General features: G+C 36.9%; 1 protein-coding gene across 31 annotated transcripts in view; it reads left to right on the forward strand.

The window, feature by feature from the left end:
- RBFOX1 (RNA binding fox-1 homolog 1) overlaps nucleotides 1–13,423 on the forward strand; it is an 861,472-nt gene that overhangs the window by 575,252 nt on the left and 272,797 nt on the right. For 7 of the 31 annotated variants that reach the window (XM_040574374.1, XM_040574375.1, XM_040574376.1 and 4 more), the window contains one exon: nucleotides 12,991–13,145. The exons of the other annotated variants lie outside the window; for them this stretch is intronic. The gene's annotated coding sequence lies outside the window, so the exon portion shown is untranslated. The remainder of the gene's footprint in view (nucleotides 1–12,990; nucleotides 13,146–13,423) is intronic. 31 annotated transcript variants of the gene reach the window in all.

The following is a 13,423-nucleotide window of genomic DNA, read 5'->3' on the forward strand; positions in this document are numbered from 1 at the left end:
GACTGCTTTTTCAGCATTGGTCTCTTTGTAACTTTGTAGTTTTTCTAAGAGTGACCCTAAAAGGAATATTTTAGTGCAGAATGCTATATAAAGAAAACTTGGTATTTCATTTCGGTCAAATTTGAAAAGACATTCAACTTTTTTGTTGTTGTACTTTGCGTACTTCAGAGGCAAGATAAGTAGTTTCAATGTTCCCTCCAAGTTCAGTTTGAGTATCTGCAAAAATACAGGAAATTCAGCCACTGCACTTCCAAGAGTGTTTTTTTTTTTTCCACTCCCTTTCCCATTGCTGCCATCTCTTCCAGCTCTACTTTAAACATCACGCTTCCCAAATGCACATGAACTTATATCTTGCTTTGTGGAAAGATTTTGGGTACACCCAGTGTAAAAGTGCTGATGAGGCCAACTTCAGGAGTTCCCTGTGCATAGACATTTGCCCTCCTTTCTTCCTGCTCTTAAATAAATAATGTTCCAGTGGAAAATGACTTCATTTAGAGACTAATTGTCTTTTCAGTGATAGTTGATTTTTTTTTTTCCTAAGACTAACTACACTTTCAGTAGTTCTTTCAATTTCTTTTCAGTTTAAAGCAGTAAATTAAACATAAAAAAAAAAAAAATCAAATTGTGTTCATAAGTAGTAGACTTTATTTGAACACAGCCTGCTTTTAAATGATGGGAAAATAATTCTCCTTCCAAATGGGCTTGCCCATTTCTTTCTTTTTCTCTTCCTTTCTTTGCAGGCATGAAATCCAATAAATTTCTATTGCAGTTGCTGGGCTTGAGGGAGAAAAGGAAAAGGAAAAGTAGAAAGCTATTGGGAAGCGTCAAACGCAGAGGATGATGAAGTACATTTCATAGCAGCCAATTCCAACCCCCAAATCCCTATTGTGCGGAAAGGCTTTCCAACTCGCACAGGAAATTCAGCCATTGCACAGCACACTATTAATGATTTATATACACCACACCACTGCTCTTGTTCACTAGCAGAGCCAGGTTGTGTTAATAAAGGAATTTCAGGGAAAAGGGTCCCGGCATGCTGAGTTGTTTTGCTCGATGCAGTAGATGCTGCCTTCATAAATCAAAAGAATTTAGGGCTCTACAATCTTTCAGAGCTGTCTTTTTTTTTTTTTTTTTTTTAAATCTGATTCACCTAGGAATATTTTTGTTTCTTTTCTGTAAAGAATGAATGAACTACTGGATGAGATCTATCTCAGCTGTTTTAGGGCTGATTGGTTTGCTTCACAGTGGCATTATGCTTCCATTTGTTTTCCATTTGGTATTTATGCTTTATGGTGTTGGCTATGGAAAGAGGATAGTATGGTTTTATTAACATAAAGAGATGCAGATGACGTTATATTCTGTCTTCTTAGACATAACTAAGTAAAATGCAAAGGCAAAATGTGCGTTTTAGATAACGGGTACAAAACTGATTTGTTTACTGTAACAGTGTAATAGCACTCCCTAAAGCATTTGTTCTACTTTAAAATCAGGATTTTTTTATTAGCAAAAATATGCTTCCCTGTTTTGCAGTAAATGTGAGTTAATTTTTAAACTTATCTGGAAACATTGTTTTCTAATAGGAACTGTGGAAATGGGTACTTAATTTTGTATTTATTCACAAAATGCTTGTTTTCAAATACTGGGTCAATGTTGATATATACTAGAGAATATATGTATTTACATTCGATAGAAATGTAGATAAAGAGGGATTTTTTTTTTTAAAAAAAAAAGCCCTCAAATTATGATGTGAAATAGTGTTAAGCAATGTCATGGGACACTATCCTAGAAAATAAACACTTATTTTGATACTTATGCAATCTAGTCTTTACTTTCCATTATTGCTTCACAAAAGGAGGTGGTGGTGGGGGGAATAATTACAGGGCATGTGTTCTGCAGTTCAAAGGAAACTGGCTTTCCAGGGGAATTTTAAGATTTTGTATTACACAGCAGGCACAATGTTTTCAGTTTATTTGGATCATTCAGAGTCATTGATTCATGTAGCTTTTGCTCACAGAAAATGTGACTGCCCTGTCTTGGCTTTGTTACAATAGAAAATATGGTTCTTTCCCAGCTTTATGGAAGTCATCATTGTGCGAATCTGTTTTACAGAAGTTAGAGCTACTACTGAGAGAAATTGTTTGTAGTTTGTATAGTCTGAAGATAGATAAATACCTTATTTTCCATTTTCATCACTGGTTTAAATATCATGGATTAATGTAAGACAGGTGCCCAGTAAATGAGGTTTATGTTTATAGAGTACTGTTCTTGTATTTGTTTGTCCTCTATTATTTGGGTGCATGAGTGTTTCATTGTGTTTAATTATGTCTGTGAGGCACAAGACAACAGTCAACATCTGCTCTATTGTTTCCTTGGTTTATAGATAGCTTTGGTGGGTTATTAAACAATCTATTTTTCAAACAGAAAACAGAGAAACAAGCTGCACCCATATTATGTAATTTTGTAAAGGTACATTATGTAATTAGTTGTCTAGTATTTGCACAATAATCATTTGTTTTGGTTGAATAAATGCTATTCTATTAAAAATGTGATGGTCTCAGGCAATTTTTAGCAAATAAAGAATTTCTAATTTATAATATATATGGGTTAAGTTGATTTCACCTTGCATTCTATATGATTTTATGAATTTTATATTTAAATAATGCTATGAAATTGTAAATGGCAAAATAAAAATTAGAAATGTGTACTAACTTTAATTTTATTTATTACTGAAGCAGCTACTGATGAACTCTTACAGATTACAGATAAAGTATGAATTAACTTGAGTTACTTTCATGTCAAAGTTGACTTTACTCCCAAAACATCAGTTGGGGAAGACAGTGCTCAAACTGCCTGTACTCTCACAGATCTTACTCGGGGCAAAGCAACACTTAGCCCTCCCCTCCCAAGAGAAGTTGCTCTGTGCTAGCAGGAGGACAGCACTGTAGAACTTCTCTTTACAAATGTATTTCTTGTTGGAAGAATGTTTCATTATCACTTGTTTCACTATTTTTTGTTTTGTTTTAATGTACCTGTCAGCTGTTTTAAGTTTATATAGGGCTGTCAGCTATACTCTCTGATATAATTAAGGTAAATCATTGCACACAGCATCTGATTGTTTTTGCCTCAAAAAGAAAATATAGAAAAAATATATCCAGACACTGATGATGATGATGATGACATCCTAAAAGTTTAGCCTTCTGTAAGTTTCATCATTGAAGAAAGTCACTTGTTAAAAGTGTTCAAGGAAGAAAACAAGGTTGTAGTATTTTCACAGTATTCAACTGCCCCTGTATACAATTATATAGCTACAGCTGTCTACATCTGTTTCTTATATACGTACATTTGAGGTCTTTGAAATACTGTTAATGTAATGTAGTTGGTTTAGTACAAAGGTATGCCTTTGAAGTTAAGCTGTTCAGTACCATTTTAACATAAACTAAACTACCCCTTAATAAATAAAGAACTGAATTGAAAGAAAGATGTATTATATACATAGTTCCTAAGAAAACTATGCATCATTAAGTCTTGGGGGACTAATGTTGCAGGTACTTCTTTAAGTGTTGCTTTGCAAAATGTGTTGTTTTTAGCATGGAACAAAAATCTCACTTTTTCAGCAAGGGCTTGGAAGATATTTTATCTCCCTCTCACTTACCCAGGTGCATCAATTGTGAAAGATGTAAATATGAGACAGGGATTTCAATCTTTCAGCTCTCAAATGCTCATCAGTAGGTTTGCAGCATTACAGATGAATTTTGACTCTTGCTTATTCCATAAATGTTGGAAAATGGAAACTCAAACAGGAACTTCTTTTTTTTTTTTTTAAGGGAGAAATGCCAGAGTAATACTGCTTGTAGTGAACTTTTTCAAGATATTTCCAGAAACCCATTGGAGGAGAGGAAAACAAACAAACAAACAAAAAAACACCAAAAACTTTTCTATAATGTTTATTGCTAAATGGTTCTGTAGGGCATGTCTCTTAGGAACTGCTTTTTAAAAATAAATGTGTTTGTATACAACCAAAGAAACTGCAAAGGAATGAAGCACCAAGGGGCTTGTTCCATTGTGCAAAGCAGAGATAAATTTTAATGGGAGAGAAAAACAGGGTTGGACATGTTGGGGTAGATCAGGACAGTGTGACTACCACTGAGTAAGTGATCATTGGCTTGACTGAAATAAATGTATTGTACTGGTTATGGACATTTTCTTTACCGTATTCTTGTATATTTTGCTTGTGAATAGTTTTAAGTGTTTATTTGCACTAAAACTACACAATTTTTGTGTCCTCTCCCAGTAGAAAATGAACTTTGAAACTGCTTGACGGAAACTCTAAGGGAAAGTGGTGTTTCCAGATTTATGCGTGAAGATGAATTACAGGAGGTAACATCTGATCCGTGGTAGTGGCTGATGCTGTTTGCATAGCTTCACCAGGAATTAGTCCCATGGAGAACAGCACTATTCAGTATTTTGTTTGTATGACTTTAAAGAGTTAACCAAAGCTGAACAGCAGAGGATAAGAATTTAGAAAGTTTAGTTTTTACTAGTACCACAAATAGCCAAATAGATCAATAGGGTATAGCAAAGATTAACTTCTACTGTGTATACAGTAGTGCTAAATTACACAAAACATTTATGGAAGCAGACTCTGTAGGTAACCTATAATTAAGAAAAAAATCAGGGGAATTATTAAAAAACAAAAACAAACAGAAAAGCAACTTTGAAAAGAGTTTCTGTAAGAATTCACTAGTCCCAGCTGGCTCATTAACTATTCCAAAATCAGACAGTTCTTAAGAAGCAGCTATGTAGCACTCTTCTTTCATTGCAGTACCAGAAATGTTCCAATAATAGCATTTGCAATCAAGATGTGCCAATGTTATGTATGGGAGCAATGCAATATGAACTTTTAGTATAATTCATGTTTGAGGAACATGACTCAAAATTTGTAGTGGAATATTACATTTCTTATTTTCATTTGTTACCAGGATTCAGTAATGCACCTTCTGGTGTTTTGCCATTTTTTGTAAACAGTATGCATAGCATTTCTTCCATTTAGGGACAGACCACTTTTTGAAAAAATTTTGAGGAAACATAAGTTGCTCACAGTCAAAGAGTTTAAGAATTAATTTTTTATTGTTTGATCCTCCTTTGAACTGCAGGAGAACTGGTCATATCTCAGTTCTTAAAATTAGACTGCTTGCTCTGTCTTCTTTCTTGCAGCAATAAGATCTTACTAATATGCATCGAATAGCCTTAATATCAGCTAAAATCAGCTAAAAATATAAATAAAAACAGAAATAATCCTCTTTTGTTTTCCTCCTTCTCTGCACAAATTTACACCAATCCTTTGCTAGTACACACCAAGGGCACTTATGGTGTTTGATTAAAACCTAAGTGAAGGTGAGATTATAAAGACCATCATTCTTTATTCCTTTTTAACATAAAAAGGAATTGACCAATAAATTAAGTGGATGATAGGAAGGGCCGTTACCATTTGGCATTGATACAATAATGTTATGGTTTTCTGTTCTTCAGTCCTTATTCTATCCTTTTCTGTTACTCTGATCAGCAGCACAATCCCCATAGGATTAGCAATGTCCCCCTGAGGACGTTGCTGTGAGAGAGAACATCAGAAATAGAGTGTTCATATGAATTCAGTATCCACTGTTGGTTGCTGTAGAAAATCACCTGTTTGGCAGAACAGTTACTGAGGACTGGAATGTATAATGAATAAGCAGGAAATTACCTAATGGATCTTGGGGGAGGGTAGAAAAGAAAACACATGATGTGATTCTTTAAGGTGGGATTTATTTACTGTATTACCCAGAAGATTTGTGGAAGCATGATCCAGCAAACATTTCTTTTTTCTACAAAGTAGTTTTCTTTTGTGCTTGTAGAGGGTACCAGGGCAATTGCACTCACATTGACCTGGCCTCAGCCACAGACCCTCTGACTAAGGGCAGAAGATATCTGACATACCTCAGGAACAGTCAGGTGTTCCTATGGTATGCAGCCTCTTAGCTGCATAGCCCATGTGCAGCTGCTACCTGTAAGACATCAGACTGAGGTTAGGAGTGGTGGCTGACTGCTGAATATGGGATTAAGTGTCTGTCCAAACAGTTGCATTAGGGGATACCTACAAGACTGAATTGTCTTCATACATAAGAAAGCTTTTTTCAGCTGCTCTAACTTTGTGATCTTTAGATTTAGAAGCAAACTTCTTATCAGCTGTGCCTTTTAATTCTTTCAGCCAAATCCTGCCTGTTTCAGGTGCTCCTAGATTCTTGGCTAAACCTCAGTACTTACACACTATTGCTGATGTCTTGAATTGAGATGAATATAGCTTGCATTACAGCTAATGCCATCAAGTTCTGATATTTTATTTCCAGAGAATATGAAACTTGCCAGTTCTGAACTGCAATTCCTTCTGATCCATTTGAAGATGCATAGGGGCTTTAATATTTGTGAGTTCGAATAGGTTATTTCTCCAAGGTATGCTGCTTACTTAGGAGATCTGTCCTATGCTGGTTTCTGCAATCAAATCATTGCACTTGGCATAGGAGGGTGCTTAAATGATGTATTTATACAGGCAGGAGGCATGGTTTGATACCATCTCATGATTCACCATCCAGTCCTATTAACATGAGCCTTACTCAAGGGAATGAGTAGCTGTTACTTGTCAGCAAACCCTGTGTGTATTAAGGGGGTGAAGTTGTATTGAAAGATCCTTATAGTGATACTCTGCTGTTCCCAAGGGAAGCAAATGAAAAGTGTATTTTGATGAATAATGAATGTGATAATTGGGGCCAAGAAGTCATAGCTTCCTGTGGTGCAGTAGTGAAGAGCAACCTGACTTCAGCAATAAAGAGAAATTCAGTTGACCAGATTTGGCAATAAAAACACATGGCTATCTGCCATCTCCACACAACCAAAGCCTGATAGATGACAGTGACAAGTAGGTGTCTTGTGTGCATTGTTCTAGAATACACTGTTATATTTCTGAGATCCTGTCTTATGCTTGTTAGTGTCAACAAGGCAGCCATGAACAGATACTGAGTGAGACTCATATGCTCAAGCATTGGGAAACATCTTGTGTGAAATGGATGATCTATCATGGCGTTGCTTTGGTATATCAATAGCATTCATTAAAAGTGGTTATTGATTAAAAGTCAGTCCGTTCCTCATAAGGAAGGAAAAATATATTTTCTTGTTGCTGCTCTGTATTTGCAAATGAACGCACACCCAAGGGAAATTCTGTATGAAATGTAATCTACCCAAAACTGCTTAACTTCATCTAGTTAAGAGGATTCTCAACTTCTAGAAGGCTGAGGTAACCTCACTGCTCTCTAGCTTCTGAGGTGGGGAAGTGCAGAGGGAGGTGCCGGGTCTCTGCTCCCTGGGAACCAGTGATAGAATGCAGGGGAACAGATCAAAGTTGCACCTGGGGAGGTTCCGAGTGGGGATTATTTAAAAAATAAAAGTCAAAAAATGCTGTGAGGGTGGTCAAACACTGGAACAAGCTTCCTAGAGGTCATTGTTGCCCCAAGCCTGTCAATGTTCAAGAGGCATTTGGATAATACCCTTAATGTGCTTTCACTTTTGGTTAGCCCTGAAGAGGTCAGGCAGTTGGACTTGATCTCTAAAGGTGTCTTCCAACTGAACTATTATACATCTTTTTAAGAAATGGTAGATAAATACAAGAGCAAAGAGGTGAACAATATCTGAAGTGAACATGGGAAAGATTATTCCTGAACATTGAAAATGCAACCGACTTGGTACAATATCCAATGATAGGAACTATGTAGTAACAGCTGTTACAGAACTCCAGAAGGAAATGAAAACAACACAACGCTCATAAAGACATAGGTATATTAAAGACTTTTGCAACATGTCTTCTGTCTTGTGAACAAGTAGTAATGTATGCATGTCAAAATCAACTCTCGGTAGTTAAAGCAATAGTTTTTTCCTCCACTACTGCAGCCAACTTTTCTGAGTGATGCAGGAGAGGATGAGATGAGCAGGGGAACTTGAACAGATAGAATTGTGCAGGACCTCAGAATTCTTTATTGAAGGAGTTGCACTTTGTATGGCTTGCATCGCCACTGTGCTGGAGCACTTCTTGTAGCTTTACAAGGTGGTTAACATTCTACATCATTTCATGCATAGTCTAATATTATCCTTCTTCCTAGTTCAACGCCCAGCACGTTAAATAACTGAAGTTCCTGGATTTATCCTGCTTTAATTTTGATGATAATGCTGATACAAAAAGACAAACCTGGTTGTGATTCAGAATTTTCCTAATTCATACGAAAAACACAAGTCAAAAGGTACCTATAGCTTTTTTTCTATCCCAGAGACTAATAGCTCACAGATCGTTCTCCAGTTTTGTTCCATGATATATACGGATAATGACAGGTCATCAGGTTTCTGCAGGGGCTAAAGTGAAGTCCAGCCATGGAGGCATTCCTTAACGCATTTTCCCCTCCTTCCTCTCTTTGCCATACATGTATTACCTCCAATATATTGCCACATATTGGAAGTGAATTTTTATGACTCAGTGAATGGTAAATCACTCTGTTTACTGACTATCGAGAGACAAATGTGTCTGTCTAGTAGCAATCTAGTCAGAGAAGGAACTGATGTTTTCTAAGGATGTAGAAGAAAACAAAGCATTTATGGCAAAAATCCTTACCTAATCACATTTCTTAAAAAGTGATGCTACATGTATTTACACCTTTGTGTGTGTTTGTTCTTTTATATTACTGTCATAGGTGATGATCCCCTTGTACCTGACCGTTCTCTTCAAAAGGGATTTACAGTTTAGGATACAATAGATGGATACAAATGTATAGGTGACTTGCAGAGAAGCAGGGATATTTGTCATCAGACCACTCAGCATTCAGTTTATCTATCAGTCCAGTGTCAGTGCTTTTGTGTGGCATTCTGGCAAGAGAAGGTTTTGCGAGCTGAAAGAGAACATTTGTAAACATTTACAAGAAGTTCTTACCTGATTTCAGAAAATTATAGGAGAAAGCATTGATGGCATTTTGAGTACAGTTAGGAGGTGGAGGAGAGTAACAGTCTAGGTAATATGAAAAAGAAACAGATCTTTCGATAGTTCACAGCAGTAGGCAGGGTAGGAGTAAGCTGAAGTGAGCCCTCGAAGGTGATGACAAGTGCCTTATGGTTGCTGAGGTAGTAAAGGGACATTGTGGGGCAGCGCAGGAAAGGAAAGCAGAAGTGATCTTTGTGGGAGCATTCCAAACAAATTACAGAGTAAATGTGCCATTCTTTAGTCAGTGAGATACTAGAGCAGTGAGTCAATCAGTGCACAGCTCTGACAGGAAAAGACAATGTTTGGAGCTAATCAAACCAAAGAATAAGGACTGACCATGTACTCAGAAGTCGAGATTAGCTGATGTGTTGTACTCCAAATCTAAGACCAGTTGCCCTGTAGTTTGAAAGACATAATTTTTCTAGGGCTAAAAATTGATTCCCAAATATGCTTCCTAGGTTTTTGCTTGTGATTCTGTCTGAAGTGCTTTGTCATCATTAAAAAAGCAGATTCCCCCCACCCCAAGCATGACATTGAATTGTATATTAAAAAAAATAAAAATTAAAAAAAAAAAAAGGAAAAAAAGGAAGCCAGAAAGTTAAACTTCAGTACAGCTGAAGAATTGTTGGCTTTCAGATTGGGAAAAATCATGTGAGCTCTTGGGACCAAATTAAAAAACTAGCTGCAGATGAACGAGCTTATTCTTTCAGATAGAAACTCTATGTTTAGAAGAGTATGTTAATACCAAATACAAATGTTCCACGTACTCAAAAAGGATCTCTCTCAGTTTAAACAATTTCTATATCCTTTCTCTATATGCTAGTGTAAACTGAGATGCTCAATAAACTTGGAAGACTGACTGCATCAGTCATATTTGTATTTCAAGGACAGTAGAAATCTTAAATTAGTATATGTGATATTTTATACTTTAAAGTCACTAATATATCCATGTTGTATTTTAGTTCAACTGTTAAGTATAACGGGAGTTGGCTGGAGAACTGGCACAAATGAGCTTTTACATGTACTTGAAGCTTGGATTAAAAGAGTGGAATAATGGCAGCAGCTGATGACAGGGTTCAAGTTTGGACAGTGCATCTGGTGCCCTCAGAGAGCTATTGGCCATGTATGGTTTTAGAATAAAGGTGGAAGTAAAGCATTTGGAAAACAAGTATCATAACAGAAGTGGCAGCAGTCCTGTCTGAGGAGAAGAAGAGGGGGAAAAAAAAATGTGTAGGACAACTTTTCCCATCCAGCACATCCAGCAATATTTAATGTCTGGGTCAGCTTATCTCAAGATCTCAAGCAGTGATATTCAGTGCAGCTCACCACCTCTTTCAGAGCATGTATGGTGCTAAACTTGTAACGTGTTTTTTTTTTAGGTTCAATAACCTAAAGTTGCTATAAATAATGGAAAACTACCCAAGAGACTTGGAAACTATTTTCTCCTCCCAGTTCTGGGTTTTCCTCTATTGGAAAACCATGAGAAAATTTAAAGAGAAAATGGAGAGCATTTGGAGAACAGGAAAGGTGGCCAGAAAGCAGGAGGCTTAAAGAAGAGTTTAAAGGTATCAAATAAGAAATAGCATATGCTATGAAGAGGTTGCCAAAGTGATACTTGAATTATTTATGATATTTGAGCTGAGAAACAGCCTAATGTTGGAAAGAAGTAAAAAAAAAAAAAGACATTTGTTGGTATTATAAAGCATTTGGAAGAAACTTTCTTTGTAGCATTTTGAGTTAGATATAGGCCTTAAGAAGAATTAATTATTTGGCAGAAATATGGTCTGAATAGATCACTTCTGTCAGGATCAGATTAGAACATACATCATTGATTGTCTGATGACTGCATTGCAGGGACCTGGTGTTTCCAGGCAGTGTGGCTCCATAAATGTTGCTGGTTTTTATCTTGAAGCACAGCAAGAATAGGCATCTGCTTTTGCTCTGGGATAATATCTTGGTTTCATGTCATTGTTTAATGCACCATAGAATCATGGAATATCTTGAGTTGGAAGGGCCCCATGAGGATTATCGAGCCCAGCTCCTGGCTCCACACAGGACCACCCAAGAATCAGAGCATATGTCTGAACGCTTGAAATCTGACAGGCCTGGTGCTGTGACCTCTTCTATGAGGAGCGTGTCCCAGTGCCCGACCACACTCTCGGTGAAGAACCTTTCCCTGACGCCCATCCTGACCCTCCCCTGTCCCAGCTCCATGCCATTCTCTTCTTCCTGTCGCTGTCCCCGGAGAGCAGAGCTCAGTGCCTGCCACTCTGCTCCCCTCGTGAGGGAGCTGCAGGCCGCCATGAGGCCTCCCATCGGCCTGCTCTGCTCTGAGCTAAGCAAAGCAAGGGACCTCAGCCGCTCCTCATGCGTCTTGCCCCTTAGGTCCCTCACCACCTTCGTTGCCCTCCTTAGAGATACATTCTAATAGATCATTTAGATACAATATGCAGATGGGATAAAATCTTTGCTACTTCTTGCATCATTTTCTTTTTTTGTTTTCTGCCTTGAATGTGTAGTCTAGTTTTCAAACATAGTTATGCCTCTATTTCTTTCTGTGTGTATTCTTACAGTATAGTGTTTTTCATTTCCTTGTCTTCTCAAATGATTTCACTACTGACTTGCTAAAAAGTCACTATTAGAGCACTCATGTTAGTAGATAGAGCTCTGTGCTAAAACACAAGATTACAGATGTTAGGGCATTAGACTTACAGGCCTACAATGGGGGGGGGGGGGGGGGGGGGGCGGAAGTGTAGGATGTTTTTGTTTTATTCCTCACCTTTGTATTTGCTGACCTTCCACTGCTACTTTAGTACACTTGACCTGTACTGCTCACTTTTTAGGACCAGCCTCGTTCTAGGAGGCAAGGTCATAGCAGGACTACTGTCAGATTTTGAATTCATTGTTCAGTCAGTTTATCTATAGGATAATCATTTTCTCTTACTTAAGTCAAATAATGCATTGTATTATTGGGGCAAAATAATCTTTAAGTTTTAAAAAGCTGTGTATTTTATGAACTTCTTAGCTATGATTCAGGTGGTATCAGCTGGGAGTGTTCAGCTCAACAAGACAAAATTCTTATATTGCTACTGATTTTTAAAACTACATAGTACACTTCAGAACCTTGAGTATTCATTTTTATAAATAATCCCTGTCTTTTAATAAAATTCTACAGAAATGAAACAAAAGATTGTATGTTTCTGTGTATATATTATATATAAAACTAGTGTTCATCTATTTTCTTTTTTTTTTTCCTGTCTTTTGTTTTTAAAACCAATTTTCAGTTGCAGAAAATCCTTGGAATTTTTTAATAAAGTGGGTTTGGAAACAGTTGAAGGAATCATGCCCTCAATTAACACACTGAAAATGGCTTAACATGTCATTTTTTTCTAACAGCATTATACTTTTTTTTTAGAACGTCATGAAAGTGAAAGTTATGTAGCTGTTTAAAATAGATATTCCCACCTGCAGTTTTTCAGGGGGAGTTAAGAATACCGGAGTAGGCAGGAAATAAGTACGGTCACCATCAGTGGCTTCAGAGTGGTGATTGGTATGCATAGCGCTGATCATTCTGGCTTTGTCTAAGCAAAAACTTTTAGGCTTATGCTTAACCTTAATCATGCTAGAGGTCCTGAAACAATTACTAGCGTATTTAATACTCTTCTGGTTTGGTCTCTGTGTCCTGAGCACTCCTTATGGTCAAATTTCATGTAGTCAATGTATTCTTGCAAAACAGGAGTGACCATTAATGCTAACAGTGAACTGTAAAACTTAAGACTAATTTCCATTTTGTATTGCTGGGAGGGAGAATATACTATGAAAACAAATATGTTGGTATAAACTGGTGAAGTTGATATAGTTGTATTGGCATACGTTCAGAATTTGGCACAGGGCGGAGATGCAAGTAAAGCTGTATGTACTTCTGTGGTTTTGATTCGCAGAGGTTTGTGCAAACTTAGGTAGCTGGTGCACACATGGGACATCATCAAAGAGCCCAACCAGAAAGTCAGAGCTTGGATTTGGAGTGCCATACGGCTATACATTTAGAAGCATGTTGTTATAGTGAGGCAAGCAAAGCATCCTTTCATTAAAACAGGTAATTATAGTTTATTTTCAAAATTTATTTTTATATATTCCAATCTAAAATGTAGTGAATACAAATGCTACAATAAATGATATAAACTTGATATTTTCATTATTCTTGAATGTTTATACTGCTTGCAAAGGACTGGAAGGGTCTTCCTGTAAGTTAAGATCAGGCTACCAATACTATTAGCATCATATCACTTGGTTCCTTTTATAAGCTATTCTTTTTTGCTATTATTGATTTGGAAGGCTGTTCTATAACCTCACTTATTCAACACAAAAATGCAT

The sequence above is a fragment of the Cygnus olor genome, chromosome 15 (assembly GCF_009769625.2).
Source record: "Cygnus olor isolate bCygOlo1 chromosome 15, bCygOlo1.pri.v2, whole genome shotgun sequence".
Lineage (NCBI taxonomy): Eukaryota > Metazoa > Chordata > Aves > Anseriformes > Anatidae > Cygnus > Cygnus olor.